Source organism: Pan paniscus, chromosome 7 (genome assembly GCF_029289425.2).
Source record: "Pan paniscus chromosome 7, NHGRI_mPanPan1-v2.0_pri, whole genome shotgun sequence".
NCBI lineage: Eukaryota > Metazoa > Chordata > Mammalia > Primates > Hominidae > Pan > Pan paniscus.
The window spans coordinates 72,129,973-72,144,580 of NC_073256.2; the positions used below are offsets into that span (position 1 = coordinate 72,129,973).

The following is a 14,608-nucleotide window of genomic DNA, read 5'->3' on the forward strand; positions in this document are numbered from 1 at the left end:
CTCCCAAAAAAACGTTTTCTGCAAATAAAATAACCAGTACTTCTCTTGAGGGGGTCCACAAGGAGCACTTTTACAGATGGATGAATTGGCAGCTATGTTTTGTTTGGTAAAACAGAAACCAGCAGGCAAACATCCTGATATTAACTCAGGAACATCTCCAGCCACAACATTTTCATTTGTTCTTATGTATTCTTAGACCAGATGAAGTGGATTTTTCCCTTACAAAGGAATTCGGAATGTATACTAAGGAAACCATTCCCTTCTGGGATCCAATCTAGTCCTTGTTTGGGAAACAAAATGTGAAACATATCCAGGTGGCTGACAGAGAAGAGACATCCTGACAATACTCTTCAGAAGGCTCCCTGGATCCTCCCTTCCTCCATGTCATTTTACCAGCCCTTGAAAATGTATTTTTCACCCAAATATGGATACTTATATTCGCATTCTTTAAGCAGTCCTAGTCTTAGTGAGAGAAGGCATGCGTATACCATCCCAAGCATGCACTGCAGAACAAGAGATCAGCGTGCTTCCCCTCAAAGGCCTATTCCCACGGGCCTTTCCCGTGTCCCCTCTTGTCACCACTACTCATATCTCTATATTTCACACCAAAGCCAATGGAAGCCAATGGAAGTTCCACATTCTGCCTAGATTCCGTAAGGGTCTGATCATCCAAGGGCAAGAACAAATTGCTGGCAAACAGTCACACACGTTTGTAATCACTGACATTTGCACTGCTACAAATAAAGAATGCATTCCTCCTACACATGTACATTGAAGATGGTTAGGAAAATCTGTTTTGAGTTAAGCTTCTTCTCTTTGATATGCATTTCCAATTACTAACCCAATGCTGCTTTAATTTTGTTTGTAGGAAGCTGAACTGACATGAAACAAAAGAAGTCCGTTGTTTTGGATTGAGTTCCATACTTGGCTGGCCCAGAGGTTGATCTCACCACCATTCAGAGATCCAAGAAGAAGCCACCTGTTGGATTTAAGAAAACCCAGTAAGATGTTGCTACTACGGGTTTTTTTTTGTATGTGTGTCTCTGCAGGTAGAAACCTAATTAGCCAATAAAATGTACTTTTGCATGAGAATTAAAGTAAACTTTGTCTCAAATATGAGGAACTATGTCAGTCATACAGCAATTGTATGGCAAGCCTAAAGGATGGTCAGCTTTAAACAAATTTCCACAGGTAGGCCCAGGTTTCCTATCTCTTTTTTAGTGTATCTTTCTTGCTCACAAGTACCTTACTCTTTCATTAACTCCTTCATTCAAGTCTCCAGCCCTTAATCAGCTCCTTCTCTCACCTTCCTTGCCTGAGCATCTCTCCTATCATATTTTCCCATCTAGACCACACATCTGCCACTGCTCCCCTCATAACCACCATCTCACTAGCCAGGGTTGACTCGGCTCTATGCACAAGATATATCTGACTAACTCCTTCCTATAAGCTGAGACTACCATCCATCAGCATATCTTGGACTTGGTTTCCTAATTTTGTTCTTCCACTTGCCTTTATTGCTCTTTTAATTCTATTCCAATGGTTTGTCTGGTGGATTGTTCTTTATTGCTACCCATACAGGATGGAGACATTAACACAGGAATTAATTTATTCGGCATTTTGCTCCCTGTTTATCCCCAGATAATTCTTCAGTATGGAGACAGGTTGGTATTTTTGGGGTACTGCCATCTGGGCCTCTGCCATCCATAAACAAGGGATGGGGGGTGTGGATGGAAAAAAGAAAAATGACTATGCTGATTTCTGAAAATTACTGAGATTGAGAAAACCAAGGTCTCACATGGAATAGTTGTGTTAGATCCCAACCTGGATAGTAAGTCTTCAGTATCGTTTCTCTGAAGTCATTTGGGTTTTAATAAGGTCAAAATAACCAGGACACTGAAATCGGTACTATTGCCATCAATAAAGAATAGACAGCATTTTTGGCTGTCATCATTAGCAGGAGGACAGATTGATGGTATTCTGTCCTAAAAGCTAAGGACCTTCCTACTTCTCACTCAAAATCTTTTCCTTAATTATATTTACCTGAATTGTTTTGTAGCTATTGGTCCTTATATTCTGTATTGGAAACTAAATAAATCTATTTCAATCTCTTAACTAAGATTTATAATAATACAAATTTATTTCTTAGTAGTCTATGTTTTGGTTCAGAGTGTACTGTTAGGAAGAAGACCTATTTGGAGGGTTGTTCTCTACCCATCTTTTTGGGAAAGCAGTATGGAAGAACACTGAACCATTAATCAGAAAGGAGACACAATTTCTTTTTCTTCAACTTGACAACCCAATTCTCAACTGCAAGGCAAGAGAAAAAAGTAAGGCACATCTGTTCCATCCCCTGCTGTCTATCTCTACCCTCTATTCTATAGGTTGAGATAAGAGAGGCTAGAAATAAGATGTTGATCTTCAATTATATTTTTCATTCATTCATTCATTCATTCATTTCCCATGGGAAAGATTGAGGCCAAGCAGGTGAAACAAGGTGAAGAGGATGAATGGAAAAGAAAACATATACAATATTTAGCCTCCCAAAGTGGGGAGTGAGGCACTGGTGGAGAAGAAACAGTGGGTTCTCAGCTTTGGACAGATAAATGCCTGAAGCTAGTGTCTGCCTTGAGATAGTTTTGCTCTTTACCTCTCTAAGTACAAACAGCAGATGACTCAAGTTTGAGCAGAGAAGTGGGCAGAAGTGTTTGTTCTCTGCCTCCAGATGTCTCCAGTGATTGTCTGGCAAGCCGCCACACAGGAAGACAATTGACTGAGTGGTACATATTCCTCATATTCTCGCATTTCTAAAAGTCCCAGTTTATTTATTTCTAGTAATTGGTTCTCTGTCATTGACTGAAAAATATATATTATTAAAAAAAACTTTGTAGAAGGCAGGCTTTGCACTTCTTTGCTTTTGTGCTTTAGAAAGCAATGTGGTATTTTCTAAAACATTACTGGTTCCACCCAAACACTTTTTCTTGGAGATACAATTAATTCAGGTTAACATAACTGAACAAATATCCATTGACTATTTGTCTGTAATATAGAAGAGGACTTCAAAAGGTTCTTGGAAAATGGAATTAAAAGATAGAGGCCAGGCATGGTGACTCATGCCTGTAATCCCAGCAGTTTGGGAGGCCGAGGCAGGAGGATCATCTGAGGCCAGGAGTTCAAGACCAGCCTAACCAACATGGAGAAACTCTGTCTCTACTAAAAAATACAAAATTAGCTGGGCGTGGTGGCACATGCCTGTAATCCCAGCTACTTAGGAGGCTGAGGCAGGAGAATCACTTGAACCCAGGAGGTGGAGGTTGCAGTGAGCCAAGATCATGCCATTGTACTCCAGCCTTGGCAACAAGAGTGAAACTCTGTCTCAAAAAAAAAAAAAAGAAAGAAATAAAAAATATAAACTTGATTTCTCAACATAAGCTCTATGTAGTTTAAGACACTTATATAAGTGATGGTATCAGCCATTTTAGTCCATTCCTAAAAAACTGATGGACCTGGGAATTTAACCATGTCAATGTAGTCTTTTTTACATTATTAACTGAAAAAAAATAAGTGCTCTTTAAAGATATTTTTAAGATTAGGAAACAAAAAGAAGTCAGAAAGTGCCAATCAGGACTGTAAGGCCGATGCCTAATCATTTCCCATTGAAATCCTCATAAAATTGCCCTTGTTTGATGAGAGGAATGGGCAGGAGTATGTCGAGGTAGAGAAGGATTCTCTGTTGAAGCTTTTCTGGGAATATGTCTGCTAAAGCATTGGCTAACTTTCTCAAAACACTTTCATAATTAGCAGATGTTATCATTCTTTGGCCTTCCAGAATGTCAACAAGGAAAATGCCTTGAGCATCCCCCAAAAAACTGTTGCTATGACGTTTGCTCTTGACCGATCCACTTTTGCTTTGACTGGACCACTGCTCCTTCTTGGTAGCCATTGCTTGGACTGTGTTTTGTCTTCAGGATCATACTTCAAACATAGTAGAGCCATGTTTCATCTCCTGTGACAGTTGTTCAAAGAAATGTTTCAGGATCTTGATCCCACTTGTTTAAAATTTCCATTGAAAGCTCTGCTCTTGTCTGCAGCTGATCTGTCATGCAATGTTTTTGCACCCATAGAGTGGAACGTTTGTTCAACTTTAATTTTCAGTCACAATTGTGTAAGATGAATCACTTGAGATATCTATGGTGTTGGCTATTGTTTCATTTGCTAATCATCTGTCCTCTTCAGTTTGGATATAAACAAGATGAATTTTTTCTTTCAAATCGATATGAATGGTCTGCTGTTGTGGGCTTCATTTTCAACATCATCTTGTCCCTTCTTAAAACGAGTTATCTATTTGTATACTGCTGATTTATTTGTGGCATTGTCCCCATAAACTTTTTGTAAAGCATCAGTGACTTCACCATTCTTCCACCCAAGCTTCACGATAAATTTGATGTTTGTTCTTCCTTCAAGTTCAGCAGAATTCATGTTGCTCTGATAGGGATGCTTTTCAAACTGAGATCTTATTCTTCTTAATAACGCAAACTAGATCCTATTCATATATGTATAACAAGTTAGCACAAGTTTATTTCAGTGTAAACAAGTTTTGAAATCTATGCATAGTTTTTTCATAATATGCATTTCCATGAACTTTTTGAAGAACCTAAATGATATGTGTGCTGTTATAAGCAGTTAGCAAGAATTTTAACCTGCAAATAAATATATTGAGGATTATATTTTCTGTGCCAGAATAATTCTACTTCCTGTGTTTAGGAAATAACACAGTAAAAAATGTACTTTGATATATTTTCTATCTTTTTTGAACAAACAAAGAATTGTGATTTCAGTTTCATGTGTTTTTTTCTGAGGAGCTGTAACATGTCCTGGCAAGTGACAGTCTATAAAACATCTACTTAGATTTTACCTTCGTCTTTGAAGTAATAGCCTGACCATGTTTCCAATCAACATGTCTGCAGTCAGTGCCAATTTTCCTTTGTACTGTGTATCTTTTAATGAAAAGATAAAGCACTAACCTTTTTTTAAATCACAAAACACCTCTACAAGGAAATGTACTAAAATATCTATACAAAGGAATATATGTAATATCTATGACTAAGACCTATGAGCAGATCACTAAAAATCAAACTGGAGATAAAGCCAGAAAAATGCCCAAAGCCATTTGGAATTTTCTTTCATCTTAAGCTGCTTGTTGCATTTCTGGATGTGGTGGAATTTCCACCCAGTTTGTACCTTTCTATTCCCTGTTTCAACAACAAAATCCACATGCAGGCACATCTTTACAGAATTGTTAAACTGTATGCATTTGCACTCTCTTCCTCTTCAAACCCAAATAGTACAATCTCAAATTCTGCATAGCATCATTAAAGTATTCTATAATTAAACCTATAATGATAGGTACATAAGAACAGGGAGTAAAAATCATAGATACAGCCAGGCATTGTGGCTCACACTTGTAAACTCAGCACTCTGGGAGGCTGAGGCAGGAGGATTACTTGAGGCCAAGAGTTCAAGACCAGCATACACAACATAGTGAGACCCTATTTCCATGAATTTTTTTTTTTTTTAATTTTCCAGGCATGGTGACATGTGCCTATGGTCCCAGCTACTCAGGTGGCTGAAGCAGGAGGGTGGCTTGATCCCAGGAGGTTGAGGCTGCAGTGAGCCAAAATTGTGCCACTGCATTCCAGCCTGGGCAACAGATTGATACTCTGTCTCTTAAAAAAAAATCATAGGTACTTCCAAAAAAATGTTAAATCAACTAAAAAAGCATCATGCAACTTTTACAAAAACTAACCTAGCTCCTTGCAGGCAAGATGATTGCAAAGATTTTCAGAAGTCTGATTATGGGTCACAAAAGAAGCGTGTCTCACACATAATCCTGTTCTGGGTGGTTAAGGAGGAAGGAAGTGTACTTCATCAGTGGAAGTAATAGAGAATGGAAAAATTATATGGTGGATGGTGCTGTGTGGCTTTGTGAACTACTTTGCTGCATTTTCCCTTGAGTGTGACAACATTTTTAATGTAACTGTGTCTTGCATCTTGCAGCACAAAACCCCTGAAAATGAATTTCTGATGGTTGAGAATGAGTCTCATGAGGAAATCAGGAAAATTTTTAAAAATATGATATGAATAGCTCTTACAATGGATCTTTAAAAAAATAAAATGTGTTTTGAAAGAAAGGTTTGTTTGGGCTTATCTCGCCACAGGACTGTCTGGGTTTCTACCCCCAGTGGAAAAGCGACGCCGCTCTGGCTTCCCGCCTCCTTTTGTTCTGTGGCAATCATCCATCCACGTCTGCAATGTGCCTACAGTTTCCAATCACACATTTCTTTCTTGCTGCCACTGTGGAGTTAAGGCATATGATAGCATTTGGAAGAAAATAAACATCCCTTGTAATAGGCCAATATGGCAAACCCTGGTGAGTGGGATCTATCAAAAGCAAACTTGGGTAATGATCAAGGGAGAAAATAAAACCTTTATGCTTGGCTGCTGAGAGTGGTGACTTCCAGCTAAGCTGTTCTTTCATTTTATTGTTAGGGTGAGTTCAAGTACACCTAACGCCCCAAGGGGATCACATCATTGAAAGACTCTATACTTAAAAGAAGAAGAAATTCTAAAGTTATAAACATATCTAACTTGGAACCATCAGGGTATTCCATATTTTAGGGCATTTTCTTTTCAAGTTCTCCTTCAGTTCACATAAAAGCCCTACTTCTTTGTTTTTCTTGGCCAAAGGATGGGGCCCTGGACAAGAGTTCTGGAAAACCCTATGGAGGCCTTGGGAGCTTCCCCTCCTGGTTCTGGCAGCCGGCAGATGCCTGTGATGCTATCTATGCCTGTCAGTTTAATCTCACAGCACTGCCTAACAGGCACGACATCGTCCTGGAGTGTTTTTACTGGAACTGTTTTAATGACTGTGAATAATATTTTGAAAGACCCAACACCTGATCTTCCATTAGCAAACCTGGCTATTTTGCTTTTAAATGTCCAAAAGAGCCAATTATCCTGCAAATCTGATTCAAGTGTACCAGATTGAATTAGAGAAGTGCATATTTCAGGAAACTTTCCTTGCATTCCAAATCTGTCCAGTTGAGGTAGGGTTTTTTGGTAGAAAACATTTCCTTTTTTTTTTTTCAAACTGTGTCTCATTTCAGAATACTTACAATATCTCTTGCCCTTGGTAACAGAGGGGAGGGGTTCATATGTTGACATCCAACTTCCTGAGAGGTGGTGAGAGACAAAATCTCCCCAACCTCCTTACCCAACTGTAATGATGAAAGATGTACAACAAAATGATGTCTTGTTTAATGTGGGATTTTATGTGCCACTGGAACATAGGCAATATCTAATGTGAAATGGCTTCTGCTTCAAACAGAGGGCTACTATTTTGCCCTCTGTTTACTATGTTGCCCAGGGTTACCACAGTCTTGCTAGAGTTCCAAGCACGGTGGTTATCAGCAGAGATGGATGCCATTGTAAGGAGCCTGGAAATCCCAGGTGTAGGTACTGAATAAACAAGAAAGATACTGTAATAATCTCAGTTTTGAGGACAAGGGAAAGAAACAACCACTGAAGAATTTTGATAAGAGGTTTTTCTAGTCTTCAAACCATTTTCAGGAATATTTCAGCAGGATAGGACTTAGGGCCACTTATTCAGCCTCATGATTGGCCAGTTTCTGTCCATTCCTGCACCTTTTCTCCTCCTTCTCTTGTGGGTAGTTCTCTCCAGTTGCCTCTTCTCTTTGCATATCCAGAACATGCTGATAACATTAGTGTTTCTGCAAAGATATTGATTTTAACAGGGAAAGGAGATGGGGTCTGGCATATGGTAGATAATCAATGTTGGTTGACTAAATAAAAGCCAAACTTCATCTCCACTGACTTTATTACTACTTAAACTGAACATTTAAAAAAAGAATTAGTCTTGGACATGATGCAACATTATCGCTGAGCCAAACTTTTTTACTATCTTGGGTTTTACAGCCTTCTTATCCTTCTGGTTAAGTGAGAGCAGGCAACTCCATCTGGCATGTAAAGAACAGGAAAAAATTTCTATGGATTTTTGTACCTGTTTATTTCTCCTTGTACATGTTGTAGCTACTGGTAGAATATTTGGATTTTTGCCAGTTTGTTAGAAGAGTAAATTTTACGTTACATTTACTTTTTATGAGCAAGATTGAGCATCTTGTTATATGTTTAAGTGTCATTTGTGTTTCTTTTTAAAATAATTTTTTATTGTTACCTCTCGCCCATTTTTTTCTATCAGGTTGTTGGTCTTTTCTCCACTTTTAGAAGCCTTTGTAAATTAAGGATATTAGTTAGCTCTTTGTGTTTGTTACATGTGGCAAATATACTTCTCTAGATTGTCATTTGTTTTATACTTTGCTACTGTAAATGTGTTTTAATTTCACAGAGCTAAATTTATCACTATTTCTCCTTGTTGCCTCTGTGTTTTGAATCATGATTAGGAATACTTATGCGTTTTCAGGTAATTAAGAAATTCATCTCTGTTTTCTTTTCATATTTGTGTGGTTTTATTTTTTACATTTCAATCTCTAAACTATTTTGAATTTCCCTGGTGTCTATTAAAAGAAATATATCCTATATTATCACTTTTCACATTGCTATTGAGTTATCCCAATATTATTTGTCAAGAAGGCCATCCTTTCCCCATTGATTTGAAATTCTGCTTTTTTACATGTATTAAATTTCCACATACAACCATGCCTATTTCTGGATTTTCTATTTTATCACATTAGTTTGTATGTGAACCAATATTATGCTATTTTTAATTATATAGACTTTATCATTCATACAGTAACAATAATTTGTAATGTCATTTTATACACAGTAGGAAAAGTTTCCCCCCACAACCAACCCACTGTGCTCCTTTCCTGGGGCTTTGGTAGTTATTATTGCTTGTTTGTTCTTCCAAATGAACTTTGTTACCACTTTCTCTAGCTTTAGAGATAAAAGACTGTTGATATTGTACTGAGATGGCATTAAGCTTGTTAATCAACTTAGGGATGATTTACATCTTTATGGTAATGAGTTTTTCTGCCAAGGTATACTACATGTCTTCCCATTTTCCACTAAGTAAGCTCTGTAGTTTTTAGGAGTGTTTTATGATTTTCCTCATATAGGCTTTATATACTTCTTAATATTAGTGTTAAAGTTATGCCCAATGTTTTCTTTTCTAAATGTAAATAGAATCTTTCCCATTATAATTTCCCATTAATTTTCAATTGATTTTTGTTTTACATGTGAGAGCTATTTTTGAAAGTATCCATTTAAACTACTATAATAAATTATCTTATTGTTAATACTGGTTTTCCACTGATTTATTTTTTAGGGGGACACTACGGATGTATAATTTTATCACATGCAAATACCTCTTTTTAATTCTTAGACTACTAATTGCTTCTCTTGTCTTATTACATTGGCCAAAATCATCAACATGATATTGAATAGTAGCTCTGGCACATTTTAGAAAGCTATTCACAAAGAATAAAGTTGATTGCTTTGGGAACTTTTCCTCTGTTTTCTCACTTTTCCCTCTTCCTTCCTAGAAAGAAAGAATATGAGAATGAGATGCAGAGTAGAGTTCCCAACATTAAGCATGAGAGAGACAAAGGGAGTCTAGGAATCTGGATAATTACAATTAGAATTCAGACCTTGGGATATCTATGGTTCACAAGAAATGTGTTGTTTAGCTGCCAACATTTCGATGCTTCATTAATGTAGATGCTTCCAAGATAATTGCTCAATTAATTATCAAGACTCTACATGTTCACAGAGATATTTGACCTGAGTTATTTCCTTTGCCAGGATAACTTGAAGGATGAGTAAAAGACTTAACTTGGATAAGAAAACCTTCTCATACATTCTGCTTAAGTCAGAAAGCCATTTCCTTGAAGTTTCTTAGCATTCTAGGGCTTATATGGTGCTGGGTTGAATGCTAAGTGTTTACCTCATTGGTTCCACACAACACACCAAATTGAGGACTGGAGGTGTTATGTAACTCGCTCAAAGTTATAAAACTCGTAAGAAGCAGAGGAAATTGAAACCGAGGATTATTGAACTCTAGACCGCCTCCCATGTGGCCCAAGTGCTCCAAACTAGGCCCCCGGTTTGGATATGAACGTGCACTGCCAGTGAGGATCTTCGAATGAGGTGTTCTGGGGTATGTAGGTTTCATGGCTGCTCCTGGAGCAATTACTGATTATCTCTAAGTGATCACTGGCATTAGCATTATTAAATGTCCAGTCACATTTAAGAAGCCATGTGGCTATGTGGCTTTGTCACATCTGTTGACCACAGAAAATGACTCAGTCTATTATCCTGACAAATTGCATTTCAATCCCTTGAGAAAGATACTCAAATTGGAAAATCATCTGCACTTTTGCTTCCCTGCTACATCTCTGGCTTTACTACAATCATTTCTTAAAACTTCCAGCAGAACAGCAACAGCTCTCACAATTGGCATGTTTTAAGGCTCCTCTATCTGAATTATTTAGGAAAGCTGTAGAAAACGAAAAAACTAAGACTCAAGAGCAAGCTACTGTCTCTTTTAGAGGATGAGCTTCACACGGCTATTTTATTCTTTTCCATGTTAGAAGCAAAGTTTTAAAAAATACTCTTTATGCTTTTATGAAAATGTTATGTGATTTTTAAAAGTATTATGCATAAAGACAATAAAAAATTAAAAGGAAATACTTTTTTTTTCATTAGCAGGTGTTCAGTAATGTGTCAAATCTTGATATACCTAATTTGTCTTCTTTCGACTTTACTTTTGGATTTCCTGATTCCAATTTTTCAAAAGTTGACAGACATCATGTTATTGTCACTAATTCCTCCCACTCAGCTCTCAGAGGTTCATTGTTCTGAGGGAGAAATTGTCATCTCCCCTTTTCCCTCCACTGGCTCAGTTTAAGAAAGTGAGGCAGATTACGGGTCTTTTTTTTTTTTTTTTTTTTTTTTTTTTGCTTCAGCACAGGCTGGCATTTGATTCTGGAGTATCCCAAGACCTTTTCTAGAAAGTTCCAACTCTTCTTCCTCTTCTCCTGCTCTTCAGTCTTCAGAGCCTCTTTGTGGTTCAAGGGGTGTGGGTAAAAGGGAGAGTTTGCTCAGCACCACTGGGAGGAAGCTCCTGAGCTGACCCTTAGGTACTGGGGAATACCTGTCCTAAGACAGTTAAGTGAGACTTTTCAAAACTGTTGGATAGTATCTGGCTTCATCCACAGAGAAGACCAGCAGAATCGCTTGGATATTGGGACATTAGGCATACTCGTCTAGAGCTCCTCCAACCCTCTCTTTTGAGTTCAGGGCATAACTTCTTCCATGGACCACTCAGTCGGTGACATTTCCATGGCTAGTTTGGTGCAGCGTGTGTGGGTTCTCTAACGCTGACTGCTCAGCCCACTTTTGATAATTGTGGCCTGAGAAAAATTTAAGAATTTAAAGGAGTAATGTTGGTATTTCTGAAAACCTTTTGTTTCTAGTGGTCTAAGACTGGCATTGAAGTCTAGGAGCCCAGTGGCATCCACGTAGAAGAATCAGCTTTGCAAGCCGAATGCATACAGCTGTTGTGGAGCCGTATGCTCCTACAACTTAGTGGAGCAACTTTAAGTAAAAGAATACAGACATTTCTTACTCTTTCTTTCTTTTTTTTTGTTTTTTTTTAAACAGAGTCTCAGTCTGTCACCCAGGCTGGAGTGCAGTGGTACAATCATAGCTCTTGGCCTTGAACTCCTGGGCTCAAGCAATCCTCCCATCTCCACTTCCCAAAGTGCTGAGATTACAGGCATGAACCACCATGCCTGACCACTTTTCCTTACTTTATGAGATATAGAATCATGTGAACAAATTGCTAAAATCTTGGAAGGTGTCTTGAAGGTTAAGCATTTTAGCTTCCAGTCAATTCTTCCTCTGTCTCTGAGCAGCTCAATTGACTGTCTTCACCTGTGGACTTCTGTGACCTTGTGACTGTCCTAGCATCTCATCTTAACTTTCCTGTCACACCATTGTTTCCTCATTCATAACTGTTTCTCAGTTATACACACTTATTTTGATGTGTATTTCTCTGTAGCCCACCCTCTCTCTACCTAACAAGCGTGATCTTACAAATTATTTTCTGGAACAGCTCAGTTTATGTTGTCCTGATAGTTATTAATAGAACTCTTTTTCACTATCAAAACTTCTATAGTTTAGATGATAAGGTTTGTCACTTATTTATTGCTTTTAGTCACTTTTTTGAATACACTGACATTGCTCATACGAGATTGCCTAGTTTCTGGACATATTTATATTTCTTCCTAACTTAGTTTTGGCTCTCCACTGTCCTTCCCAGATTTAGTTAATATCTGAGCTGGAATCAGTCAGGATCCTGGGATTGGATGGATGTTTTATGATTGATTGATCTTTGCAGCAATTTTAGCAAAGTATTCAGCCTTATTTGTGAAGCCATCAGTACAGAACAAACATTCATGACATCACGATTATCCCATCTCAAGTAACCAAACAGTACCCTGAACCCCCAAATTGCTCCTCCTCATAATCCATCCTATGTAATGTCACATAAACTTGTCCAAGCCAGACACTTCACTTACTGTAACAGAAGATGCAGTTCAAAAAGAAATATCTTGCCAGGCGCTATGGTTCATGCCTTTAATCCCAGCACTGTGGGAGGCCGAGGCTGGTGGATTGCTGGAGCTCTGGAGTGTGAGACCAGACTGGGCAACATGGCAAAACCCATGTCTCTACTAGTCTCTACTAAAAATACAAAAAAAATTATCTGGGCATGGTGAAGCTCACCTGTAGTCCCAGCTACTTACAGGGCTGAGGTGGGAGGATCACTTGAGCCTGGGAGGTCAAGGCTGCAGTGAGCCCAGATAGTGCCACTGCACTCCAGCCTGGGCAACAGAGTGAGACCCTGTCTCAAAAAACAAAAACAAAAAATGGAAAGAAAATTCTCAATGACGTATTTTTTTTGGAGAAGAGTGTTCATCGTCTATTTATGTGACATGTACCTTGACAAAATAGTTTGTATAAATATGATTTTAGGTCTGTTAGGTGTGTGAAGGAACAAGCAATAAAGAGATCACAAAAATTTCATGAAACTGCTTGTGCTCACCAAGCTTGTTTCATGTGTGACTCTTGTATAGACCAAATAGGAAGTGGCTGAGATCCTCAGGCTCCCTAGACAAGGGGAAATAGATGTTGATGGTTGAAGTCAGGTCTTGGAGTCAGATCAGGTTTGAATCTGTTCTCTGCTACTTATAAACTGGCTGGGCTTGAGTTACTTAATGTCTCTGAGCCTTGGTTTTCTCATCTGTGAAACTGGCATAATGATGCCACCTGTCTCACAGGTTTATTGTAAAAATTAAATCAGACACTATTTGTGTCCACTAAGCATGCTGCTAAGGCATAACTGTCAGCATCATCCTCATCATCTGTGTGACTCTCTTGTAGTCTATTGACATTTTTGGCATTATTTTGAAAGAGTAGAATCGTGGTTGTGGGAAAGCATTGAGGGTAAACCTTAGAAATAGCACATTTTAGCAGGAAAATGTGGAGCCCAGAAGCAGGAATCCAGGTTCTCTTACTGATTGGCTTTGCAACCACAGGCAGGTTGCTTCTCTGTGTTTTAGGTTTCTCAGTTACCAGTGGTAGGTAGGGGTGTGAGAAACACCAGTGCCCTCACAGGTCACGTGTACCAAATGAAATCATACATATTAGATTATTTTTTTAAAATACAAAGTACTACGTTCACATATGATAGGTTTGTGGTTATAAAGATTAAGGACCAGGCCAGGCGTGATGGCTCATGCCTGTAATCCCAGCACTTTGGGAGGCCAAGGTGGGTGGATCACCTGAGGTCAAGAATTTGAGACAGCCTAACCAATATGGTGAAACCCCATCTCGACTAAAAATACAAAAATTAGCTTGGCGTGGTGGCTGGCATCTGTAATCCTAGCTACTTGGGAGGCTGAGACAGGAGAATTGCTTGAACCCGGGAGGCAGAGGTTGTGGTGAGCCGAGATCACACCACTGCACTCCAGCCTGGGCAACAAAAAGATTAAAGACCAGATAAGCTTTGGTGAGGATACGTGCCTGCTGGGGCTTTATCGGCGAGGTGACTTGAACACCATTACTCGCATTTTGTTGTGTTCCACTTGTGTCTAATTCTGGCTGACTTGGCCATATCATTACAAAAGACCAATGCAACAAAGAAGAACATTTCATTAATTAATTATTTTATAGAGCCAGGGTCTTGCTATGTTGCCCAGGCTAGTCTCAAATTCCTGGCCTCAAGCAATCCTCCCATCTCAGCTTGCTGAGTAGGTGGGATTACAGGTGCAAGCCACAGTGCCTGGCCATGAACATTTATTTTAATGTTACTTGACTTTTCATTGCTTCCAGTGCTGGGGTCATGGGACTGGGTTCCAGCCCATGTACCCCCATCTAGATGTTGGACTTTGGGGAGGCCAGCTGACTTCTGTAGACACCTGTCCTCATTTCTGCATTGAGAAGTTGAGAATAGATCTTTCAAAGCAATCTACGGACCACGTGCCTCCCTTGACCACTATAGTCTGAG

At 38.8% G+C, this 14,608-nt stretch overlaps 1 long non-coding RNA gene across 1 annotated transcript in view; it reads left to right on the plus strand.

Moving 5' to 3' along the window:
* The first annotated feature begins 873 nt into the window (after window positions 1-873).
* Window positions 874-14,608, plus strand: part of LOC117981402 (uncharacterized) — a 63,976-nt gene continuing 50,241 nt past the window's right edge. The window contains exon 1 of the long non-coding RNA XR_004672901.3: window positions 874-1,001. This is a non-coding gene — a long non-coding RNA (uncharacterized LOC117981402). The remainder of the gene's footprint in view (window positions 1,002-14,608) is intronic.